Source organism: Gavialis gangeticus, unplaced genomic scaffold (assembly GCF_001723915.1).
Source record: "Gavialis gangeticus isolate Ggan-Ray unplaced genomic scaffold, GavGan_comp1, whole genome shotgun sequence".
NCBI lineage: Eukaryota > Metazoa > Chordata > Crocodylia > Gavialidae > Gavialis > Gavialis gangeticus.
In genome coordinates this window covers 63,501,827-63,513,988 of record NW_017729032.1, presented here as the reverse complement: position 1 = coordinate 63,513,988, position 12,162 = coordinate 63,501,827, and the positions used below count along the sequence as shown (strand labels likewise).

The window sequence follows — 12,162 nt, the reverse complement described above, 5'->3', positions numbered from 1 at the left end:
TTTTTGCTGTCCTCCGCTGGACTCTCTCCAATATGTCCACATCCTTTCTGTAGTGGGGGGCTGATGCTAGACAGTACTCCAGATGTGGCCTCACCTGTACCAAACAGAGGGGAATAAACACTTCCCCTGATCTATTGGCAATGCTCCTACAAATGTAACCCAGTATGCTGTTAGCCTTCTTTGCAATATGGGCACATGTCAGCTCATATTCAGCTTACTGTCTACCCCCGGTACTTTTTTGCAGAGCTGCTGCTTAGCCAGTCAGTCCCAATCTTGTAGCAGTCAGAGGGATTGTTCCATTCTAAGTGCAGGACTTTGCACTTGTCCTTACTGAACATCGTGAGACTTCTTTTGGTCCAATCCTCCAATTTGTTAAAGTCTCTCTGAGTCCTAACTCTACCCTCCAACATATCTACTACTCTCCCCAGCTTGGTGTCATCTGCAGACTTGTTGAGGGTGCACTCCATACTGTCTTCCAGATCATCGATACTAAGCAGTTCATTGCACAGCAAGATAAAATACACAAAAATAAACTGACAGTCTCCATCTCTCAAATCTTTAACATCAAAACACCTTACTGAAGGCTTATATTATTATGACTTAATTTTCACAAAGTGTTTACTATATACATTTTCTAAAAATATTAGCTCCACTTAATTATGTAATAAGTTATTAATGGGTACATCTATAAAGATGTTATGTCTGGTTCACTAGCCTTAGTTTTTAAAAATAACTGTGCTTGCTTGCAAATTAATATAATTTTACAATATTTTGCTGCTTTTTCTAGTTATTAGTGCAGCTGGTGTGAATAAGTTAGAAAGGGTCAAGAATAGTCATTTCTTGGGTATTGATAGGCTAAGGCCAATTTAAAACATGTTTGCTCACAACATACGCCACTTTTTATCCATATTTAATCATAAAAGCCACTGCATTTAGATGCATCTATATTAGCATCTCATCACATGAAAATCCATACCTTTAAGATGACTTTTGAATGGCCTAATACAGAGATGGAGAAAAAGCTAACCACACTAAGCAAGTTATACCTACTGGGGTAAGTAAAGACTTTTTTTGAACTGGAATCCAGAGAAAAGCAAATTCCTGTGCTTTGGAATAAAGGTTAAGTCCTTTACTATTTAGCAAAAAACTTTCAAATGTGATGAAATGCTGTGCTGAATAGGAAAGATCTGTATATTTATAAGTGACAAGTTCTAAGTAGTTTTCTACATAATGGAAAATTGGTTACACAGATCACCAAGAAAACGCTATTATTCTGCAGTCTAAAATTGTGTGCGCATGCACATGCATGTAATTATAGCCAACATGTTAAGTTACTATCTTCATACCAGAATCATCAATCTGGCATGTGGGTTTGACAAACTGAATATTACACAAGAAATTGGGAAAATTTACTTACTTCCTAAATGGAATGATTTTCAATGAAAGTATGAATGTCAAGGCATTTGTATTTATTATGAACGGATGAATATTATGAATAGATGAACACCTTGCTGGGGTCGTTTAACCCCAGTACTCTTTCCTGCCATGGCAGGGGGTCGGACTAGATGATCTTCTCAGGTCCCTTCTGACCCTAGAAGGTATGAAACTATGTTAACTGTTTACACACTAGTATCAGATTCTCAAATAAAATTTGGAGAAGTATCAATTTGAAAAAGATGAGCAAGTTTTAGTATCAAAATCATTGTGCCTGCAAAACCATAGGTAAAATCAGAACCTAGAGAAAGTTACTAGTATAAACCTGGAACACAGTCTTCCACCACTGATTCTCTAGAACAAATTATTCTCCAAGTAGTAATTCAAAAGTCTGAGTTGTAGATTAAGATCTAAATTTTAATCCTGGCTGTAGCACTGGAGGGAAAGGGGGGTAGGAGGAGAAGGGGGGAGGAACACAGTAGGTCTCTTCCCATAGTCATATTTCAAATGATATTTGTATCTCCCACTGATGTGAACAAAGAGAAACTAATTTTGGAATCGCATCTATATTTTTACTAATTGAAGTAATAAGCCAAATGTATTTAAATAACCCCAGCTATCTACACCAGAGAAATATATATAAGTGATGCAAGAGATCTTGGTGCAGGCCTTTGTTTCAAAAACAGTTGTACGACTCAAAACTACAACCCAATTAATATTTTCTCCACCTACTGGCCAAAACACCTTATTTGGATGGATTTGTGGTAAAAAAAAAAATCTCTACAAATACTCTCTCTCAAAATAGCAAGCAAAGCAGCTACAGCAATGTGCTAAGCAAAATCATTTCCCCTTTTTTTGAAGGCCTTCTGTAAATTGGGGGGAAGGACATGAAGAGATAATTCCATTCTGATAATCAGGAATCTGTCTGTACATGATAGTGCTAACCCTGTCAGCATTACGTTACAAGGAATTTGAATGTCTTGTGTGTATGTTTTCTGCTGCGGAGATGAAGGGTCTTATACGGAAGCATCTTGAGGAATAGGTTACCCTCCTCTTCAAAGCTCCCTTTCTTGGAAGATGTATGGGATATCTTACACTGCAGGGTATCTGGGAGAACTGTGCTTCTCCATAGGCTAACGATCTAGAGACTGCATCACCTGCCTGTTTTAAAGGGCAAACTCCCCCCCCCCTTGCGATTTAGTGAGCAACTCCAAGTCAGCTCCTTAAATTTTCTCACATATGGCATCATTTGGGACATTTAATATATAACACAGTACCTTTAAGTATGAAAAATAAAATTCAGTTGAAGCAGTCAACATGATCATGGTTTTACAATTGTTTTCACGGAGATTAACAACATTAAACCTTACCACTTAGACCCAGTAATTTCACTGAACTCAAAATCACCTTTAACAACAAAGGGGACTGGCCAATTAAACATCTTTTTTTTAACAAAAATATTCACAAACCTTACTTAAGAGCAAATTCTTAAAGGTTAGTGAGTTCAAGTCATGGTGTGAAATATTTTAAGTAATATGCACTTAGTACTTGGCATTGAAATACTATTTTTTAAAAAAAAAAGCTGTTAATTTTTCTTAAAAATGTGAAATAGTGTGACAGAGATTAAGACATTCTAGAATAATTCAGTTACGAAAGAAATGGTTTCCTTTTAAAATACTGCAAGCAAGCATTTGGAGAAATAAGAGACTGAAAAATTATTTCCCTCAGAAAATAAATTATTCACATTATTCACTCAAAAATACTTCAGACTAACATGGCTAAATGCCTTTCTTTAAAAGTAATTGAAATGAGTATCTGAATATTTCAAATAAACTTAAAGTTAGTGTGTGTTAATTCTACATTATTCAAACACAGTAGTCAGTCAGCTGTCTCTTCAACCACACCTTCAAACTAATGTGTTTTAACACTGACAAGCAAGGGACCCAACTGAAACAAGGTAGATTAATAAACTATTCACTCTGTTCTGCTGATATTTAAGTGAAATCTGATCACAAAAAACAAAAACAGAACTTCTTAATTCATAAAAATTGTTTTTGAAGCATCTTTGCTAAGTTTTGTGTTAAAAATAAGACCTAAATAGAGAGCCACTCCCCACTCTCCAAAAGCTTTTGGGTAAAAGAACAAAGATTTAAATGTAAAGAATTAATATTTTTAATGAATCATTAAATATGATTATTTTTCAGTGTGCTGATTCTTAAAAAAAAAATGTTGTGTTGGGAGAAAGGAAGGAAGAATTAAGTATAAAGTGGGCCAGATGTAAAATTAACACATCTAGTATGCAATAGTTTACATTAAAATAGTAGTAAGGCTCAACCCAGTTTAAACAGAAACCAGAAAATTCAGTTATTATAGATTCCAAAATTAAACTGTCTCTTGACTAAGATGTCATAGGGTTTTCAAACAGTTGATGATTTTACATGCATTGTTAAAGAGTAGGCACAAATTAAATAGCTGTATATCTCCTTTAGTGAAATTATTTAAATTAACTTTGAAAAGCAAAAGAAGCCTTTAAAGAAAACAGAGTTGACACAGTAATCTGCAACAGCTCTTTTAGAGCAGTTATAATCTATTATATAAGCATGTGTTGTCAGCTCTCAAAACTATTGTTTAGCCAACAAAGTCTGTATGGTCTTGTGTATAAACCTAAAGTATGAATGATAAAAAATGCCTATCAGAAGTTACTTTGCTAAAGTTTTACCCATGCATAAATCTTAGGTATTTTTATCCATTCTAAACTCATTACTGTTCAATAATGCAGAGTGATTTAAGTAGTTAAGTATACAATTTGTAAGTCATACCAAAATTTTAACCACATGGCCCTGCAGTCCTCATTTATGCAAAGCTTTCAGTACAGTCACAGGAGATTTCCTTAAGTAAGAATTGCAATAGTGGAACCTAAGTGAGAGAAAAGCACAAATCTCAACAAAAATTTCAAATGCATTTTGGGGTAGCAAAACAGACATGCTTAAGTTTCACTAAGGAAACGTTCTAGAGCAAACCAACACCTGAAAAGTGATTTTTTTAATGAAAGCTGACAACTACTGACCTCAAGATAGTTCTTAAAATACCTATTTTATTAATGGAAAAATGTTGCTATTACAAATATATTAATTAGAGGAAATTAATTATTTTGAAAAAAATACAAAAGGAAAAGATTGGAAATACCAAGGTCATGATCCTGCAAATCCTTACTCATACAATTGAGTTATTAGGACTATTTGTGTATTTAAGGGTTTTCAGAATTAGGCCCTAAGTTTACAATAATCCTTGGAATTTATAGTTTAAATCTATATTTTCCAGCAAAATATTGCATTAGAGATACCCTCAGTTTGTGTCAGACCAAAGAATACTCCATCAAGCTTTCAACCTTTTAAATATTTCACAAGGGATACTTTTGCCTTGCAATATACTCCTGATTTTCATTAACAAGATTGAACAGCTTTTGTACGGGAGGGGGAGGGAGAAAAAAAAGAAAGTATAAAAAACCCTAAAAACCTGCAAAAATATTATGCAAGGCCCTTATTCTTACAGAACCAGAAAGTCAAATTATTCATAATGTTACAGTATCTACACCAAGACAAAAAAAGTTGTGAAGAACTTGTAAAATTAAAAACCATGGTACATCAAGCTTAATTTCAAGGTAATAGGAATATGTGTATGTATATGTTTAAAAAAAATAAGTCACAAGAAAATTGTTACTACTTTTCTTACTTAAAAAATAAAATATTTCTTTCTTGACACAAAATAAATTAGGGATATGGTGTAAGTTTTATTAAAAGCAAAGTTACCCTGTATTCCAATAATATCAAGGTTTTATATTTTGTACTCAAATTTTTGCCTTTCATACCTGATAATTGTGTATAGCAGACAAATTCCTACAAAACTGTAATACTATAAAGGAATATTTTCTATGCAGTTTTCAAGAAAAAAAATTGTCCGAATTACTGTGTGACAGAAAGTGTAGTAATGGCAAGAGCTAGCAATCTTTCACAGAGATCTGAACTCAGCTACAGAACAAGGATGAATGACGAGTTTATATATAAATGAAATTGCAGATTTTTTCTAAAGGTATTATCAGCAAATATATTGGCCATCTAAAATTTTCGTTTTACAAAATATATAGCTTCTACCTTGGTAGAATTATTTCATACAAAATATGTAAATTTAAAAGCAGTAAATCTTGATGAAAGATAAAAACTGGAGACACACCAAATTCTAAGTTTACTAATGTCACTGTTTGTTCATAAAATTAGTTGTTGCCACAATACATTTTATGAAAGATAAGAATCTTAAAATTCCTGTTCTCTGTTTAGTGTTTAAACAAATTTATTTGATCTTAGTATAATTGTATTTTAAAAATTTAGGTATTTATTTTAATAGTTAGCTGAGATTATTCATATGCCAGTAGATCGGTCTGTATTACTTGGAATGGATTTCTCAGTTTCAACCAAATTAGCATTCTTACTGCAGAAGGACTTGCAAGATGAGTATGGTATATTCTATGCATATTATTAAATTATTTATTGCTTTACTCCATACAATTGGAGTGTTTATTGACAAAACACCTAAAATAAATTACATTTTTGACTATATTTTCCTGGGAGGTGGCCTTTAAAAAAAAAATCAATTTTGCATGTTCTATGCTGCTGCTTTACTTGTCAAATGGCCAATTATTAATATATTTTAAAATAAATTTTGCAGAGTACCCTAAAATGCACCCAACTGGTTCTCTAGTTTTCTCTTTAATATACCCTACTGATAATAGACTAGTTACTTTAAAATAAACAATATATCATCCATACTTCCCCCCCACAAGAATAGCACCTTTCAGTTGGAGCAATTTCCAATACAAGAATATGAGAACAACACTATATGGAGAATGTATGCAACTCCAATGATCAAGGCTGTTGCAAACTCAGCTTTTTGTACATATTTTGGCCACTTAACACATAGGCTGTCTTCAGAAGGAAATCGAGACTAAATAAAAAAAGTCTTTAAAAACTTTACAGAGTGAGTGTAAAGAAGAATAACTTGTACAAACAAAAAAAATCTTTAACTACCCCAGCAAAACAGGGTCATTTTGAATAAGCCAGAGAAGCTCTATTACTAAACACATTTAAAAAACAAAAAGCCATATGCAATAAGGAATATGTTAATACAATATGTACCATACTTATGCTGCATCAGCTTTTCAGAGAGAATTTTTCAATCATAGAAGTAAGTTGTTCTCCAGAATCAGCTCTCTATTGAAAGGTCAAAACCTGCAATAAAAATGTCATGTATTATAACATATTTCCAACACCCAGAGTTTCATGGTCGATCCCCAAACATAGATGTAGGTCATCAAATTGACCCTCACTTTGTCTGCATTACAGGAAACCCTAATTTTAAAAATACTCTTTTTTTTTTTGCCTAACTGACTTGATTAGGAACACCTGTGATATGCTTCTTTATTATCAGAAACCTTCTGAAACAAATCAGATTAACATGTTTCTGCTTTCATTCTCCCTGTAACATTTTTGCAGAAGGGTGAGGGGGAAGAGAAAGATTAGAAGGGGAGAAAAACTAACTTAAAAACTATTTAAATAATTATTATCTGCATGCTAACTGTGATAGCTCTAAAAATATGCTACGGACTGTTAAAGTGTTTACCATGTGCTGCTTTCTTAAAAAAGTTTTAACCCGTTTTTTCCAAGATAGCAGCAGCATCATCAACATGTTAGTGAGGAGTAATTGTATTATGCATATACGCTATTTTACACCATACTGAATAATATTCTGCTGTCATCATAATACCATGTATCTTGAGGGAAAATATATTTGGTGGATAAAAATAAGGAAAAACCTAATAATAGAAGGTCACTTTCAAGTATCTACAGAAGGAAGCAATACATTCAAGGAGCAAAATTCTCCCATTATTTTTTTGTAGCATCAGTACTGTGTGCTTTGACAAGATACACCTTAAGTCTGTTAAATAAGCAGCAGCTGTCCTGATTCCGTCACCTGCTTAGAATATATTTGCAACAGGATTTGCTTTTTACTCCTTAATTGTATTTTCAAAATTCATTAAAGATAGCAACTATATCATTTAATAAACAAGGTTACTTTTATTGTAAAAATTAATTTTTCTTTACTTCTAGGTCCCTCTCTTCCAATGTCTTCCCTATTTCCACCCTCTTAAGAACAAAAACTTGAAAATGATCCAAAGCCACATAAAATAATTTATTTGGTAAAAAATTTCCCTCAAGTTTTTATACTAATATTTAACATATTAAAATATAACACAAATTTAAAATCTTAAGTTTGAAACTTAATATTATGAAAACATGTTAAATCATAATAAAAGTAATTATTTTTCCCTGGATACAAATCAAATCCAATTAAGCATTTCATATTAGAATACAAATTAGTGGGCATGTGAGTTGATTCTATAAGTTTATTAATAGTATTTTCAGAGTGCAAACACTGTTATTTCTGAACACTTTAGAACCTAAATAGTGAAGGTTGGTTCCCCCCACCCACACCCAACAGTGGTTCTTTAGATATTAATGAGGACCAACAGCCACTGCTATTTTTCATTTTCAGGTAAGATGAGAATGTCTTGATTTATTTTGCTAAAATAAATACTAAGATTTCAGAAGAGTTATCCATAAGCATCTATACATTCTAATTGTGTATTTACACAGCAATAAAAGGGGGCATGCTTGTACTGTATATTTACTTAACTGCTTGAATTTGAAAGCATCTATGATTAAAGAAAGCCTTTATAAATTTATTGTTTTCCATAAAGGTAGATATAGCAAACTACAATTAGATGAAAATATTAACTAAAAGTTAAAAATAGTAAATAAATAAATAAATAAGCAAGCAAGCAAGCAAGCTGAAGAACTGAAGTTTCATTGTTCTTCTCTAATCTCAGTGCAAGACTACTGGAAAGCCACACACACACAAAACAAACAAACAACACCCCCACCCTGACTAAATTATTTATTACAGACCCATCAGATCTCTAATAGACAGTTTCCCAAATATTTCTGTTATGCGATTTAGATCTTTTTAAAGTTTACTATAAAGGGTTAAACATCAATAAAATGTATTGATTTAAAATGCTATTAAAAACAGAAACAGAAGATTTCAAACCAAGCCAATTCTAGCCATCTCCCAAATATATTTTACTACTCAGAAATAGGGATTTCCCATGATGGCTTCTTTTTTAAACCCAAGTAGATCTACTATACGTATTAAGGCAGCAGATACCTAGCAAACCTATAGAGCTAGTGTCAATACGTCAGAGCAATAAATAAATAAAAATGTTGGTTTGTTGTCCGAAGTAAAGATAATATACAAAAAAAATAGGCAATCGATTTCTCTCTTGCCATTCCTTCACTATGTGTGGATAATATTTCTAATGTAAAATACATTACTATTTCAGTCAAGGAAAATAGGTAACTTCACTCTAAACTACAGTATTTCTAGAAGAATCACAGAAACATAATAAGACTATCTACAATAACATAAAATTATATGCTTTGTTCAAATAAAATATTCTAAAATGTACTGCTTGTAAGACAGAATGTTCTGATGAAGAGTCTAGTGCTATATATTAGGTATTTAGAAGTTGCAGTGATATGCATACAGAATATTTGCAAAGTATATTTATTATTCTGTCTGAAACGAACTGTTTTCCATTTCTAAAATTGTACTATAAAAAAACATTTTAATTAGGACACAATACACCTAAACTTCACTCTCTATGGTTTCCAAATACACCCAAAAATAAATCTTAGATGCACTCTACCTTTGACAATCTGTAACTAAATGAGTAATGAATGTAAGTTACTAGAATGACTAGTAACTAGTGAGCAGGGAAGGGAGGGAAGGGGAAGACTATATCTAAGAAAGCAAATACCTGCAGCATATACATGAAGAATATTGTTAAAAGTTCCCCAGCTCCTTTTAATGTATACTTTAATACTTCGCAAAGTAGATAGCAAAGAATAGTAAATTGCTATAACAGCAAGTGCTTCAACACTATTCTTTCCATAGAAATTTAAACTATGCACATAGAGACACACAAAACACTACCAAAAAATTGATACACCTGTTAGAATAGCTTTAGGACATCCAAAATGAATAAAACATGCACCTTTCCTAGACTGTGTGTAGGCAGGGAGTATGCATGCACTTTAAGGTGTATAACACTACATGTTCTGACACATCACCATACAATTAATCAAGGATATCAAAACTATTTATTTAGAAATAAGATTTCCTCCTAGCTTTGTATTTCAGATACAAGTCCCAATCCTAAAGGAAAAAAAAAAGAACCAAAGAAGATAGGGCATAGTGTAACTTTAATATTTAGTAGGTGTATGTGCCACCTTAAAAATGCTAGTACAATACATTTTCAATGCAATACCAGCCACATTCAGGCAGACATACATACTGCTCCAAGTTACAAAAAAATTATCATAAGTTCCTTCAAACTTTGGTCAATTTACACTTACAAGAGAGTTTGTACTTCTCGGAAGCCTTCAATGCAACTGTCTTTAAGAAGACAACTGTAGTTTATTTGTAATGTCTTTCTGAAAGCCCAACAGGCTTAATAGAAACAAATTAATAAAAACTGTATTGATTAGGTTTCATGATAAAGTGTAGCAATATATGGCCATAAGTGGGTAATTTTAACTTGCATTTGTCTCTCTAATGGTAATACAGATGCTTAGAGCCAGAAATTCATGGTTGTTTCCTGAAAAAGTAACTGTGTTTAAGGGCAAGTAAGCACCAGTTAAACAAGGTGAAAAATGCAATCAATTCTTCCAGGTTCTGTTCAGAAAAATTCACTTAGTTTATACAGCCAAATAAGGAGGAAATCAAATATCAGGTAAAATAAGTTACCTGTATATCCAATGTCTACTGATATCCAATTGTCTCCTGCTTTTTTTTTTTTTAGCCACACCCACTTTTATATAGTTATAAAATAAAATATGGGCAGGGTGAAGTTAAGAAAGAAAATGCAGCCCCAAAGTCTAATTGTTTGATGAAGTTAAGTATATAATAAAATACAAGTTTAATTATTGTAAAAAAAAAGATGGAAATGATGTATATCCTCTGTATATTATGTCTATGACTGTCAAAGACTGACAATGCATACGCACCTGTGCAGTACTAACTTACTTTTTCTAAATGAGTTGAGTCAGGACAGTTATTTCCTTGAAAGTGAAACTCAGCCTTTATAAGTTTTCTTCCACTGAAAAGCTTTTAAAATACTTGTATTTTAAAAGCACGGGCTCAGCTACATGATAAATAAAATATTTGTGCACATTCCCACACCACATTAAAAAAGTTTATTAAAAAACAAACAAGCCAATAGTCCAGTAGCAATCATATAAACTGGAAGAAATAAATGCAGAACTGCAGCAAGCACCCAACAATATCACAACTTCAATGATTAAACTGAATTTTCTGTCTACCAGGAAATAAAACTTCACAGAGAAGTTAAGGCACTGGAGCTGAGAAAAGGACCGAGTGTGATGAATTAAAAAGAAAAAAGAGAAAAAAAAAGGGGAAAAAAAGAAGAGAAAAACCGAAAAAAACCAAGCCGCATCCCCCCGCCCCCACCCAGGTCCAAAGGCTTCGCAGAAGAAAGTCTTCTTAAACTATTGTACTCCTCCGTTACACAGAAAGTACCTTGAATCATAACGCAGCAGTGAGCAGGCTAGAAATACGAAGTTTTTGCATTTCACTTTAAGACCACAAGCCTTCAGCCGTGGACACGGAGATCCTTCCTGCAGCACTTCTGCACCCCAACTCTGCCCTAGGTCCCTCCTACGTGGTTCACTTAACTCGTTCGTGGCGGAGAGGAGGGTGCGAAGCGAAACGCACGCGCTGCTGGCACGCAGCCGAGGGGACGGATCTGCGGGGTGTGTGTGCGGGGGGGGACGGGACGAGGGAAGCGGAGAAATCCTCTGACCCAGCGCAACTTTCAAGCCTCAGCACCGCGCCCGGGGACCGGGGGGGGGGAGGGGCAGGAGCTGGGCCAGTGTTTCCTGACCTGGCACCTCCGCGAGGGCCCGCGCTGCCACGGGCGGGAGGGAGGCGCGCCCAAGACGAGCGGGGACCGTGCAAGATTGGGGGGGGGGGGATATCCATACGCCTTCCTGCCTCCGGGCGCCGAAAGCGAACGGGGAAGTAGGAAGAGGAATAGAAAAGTAGCGCGGGCGCCGCTATCCGGGAAGCAGCCGACCTGCCCCCCTGTACCCAGATGCCTGGCGGGTGCGCAGCCCGGCCCTGGCCCCGTCGGGGTTAAGCGGCGCAGCGGAGGAGAAGGCGCGGGGTGTCACCTCCCGCCACAGCCCCGCCGGGCCTGAGGGAGGCGGCTGCTGCGGAGCACAACAAGCGCCGCAGCACGAGCCCCGGCGGGGAAACGGCCACCAAAGAAAAAAAAAAGGGAGGAGAAAGGAGGGAGAGGAGAGCAGCGAGGCCAATGACAAGCCGCGCCCGCCCCGGGTGACAGAGACACCAGCCTGGGGCGGAGGAGAAGGAGGGGGCGAGCGGCCACATCTGGCAGCCGCTGCCGCCGGCGGGAGCCGGCTTGGCGCTGGGGGCGGGGAGGGGCAGCGGCAGCACCTCCACCTCAGCCAGTCCTAGCCCCGCCATACAGTCCTCGCCCGGGGCCGCGCCACTCCGCACTGGGCTCGCAGCGGG

General features: G+C 35.6%; 1 long non-coding RNA gene across 3 annotated transcripts in view; it reads right to left on the bottom strand.

Annotated features, from left to right (window-relative positions):
* Positions 1–12,162, bottom strand: part of LOC109302739 — an 83,260-nt gene that overhangs the window by 5,287 nt on the left and 65,811 nt on the right. For 2 of the 3 annotated variants that reach the window (XR_002098913.1, XR_002098914.1), the window contains exon 3: positions 6,624–6,716. This is a non-coding gene — a long non-coding RNA (uncharacterized LOC109302739). Of the gene's footprint in view, positions 1–6,623; positions 6,717–11,145; positions 11,476–12,162 lie in introns of those variants that run through there. The other variant, XR_002098915.1, reaches the window with a different exon arrangement.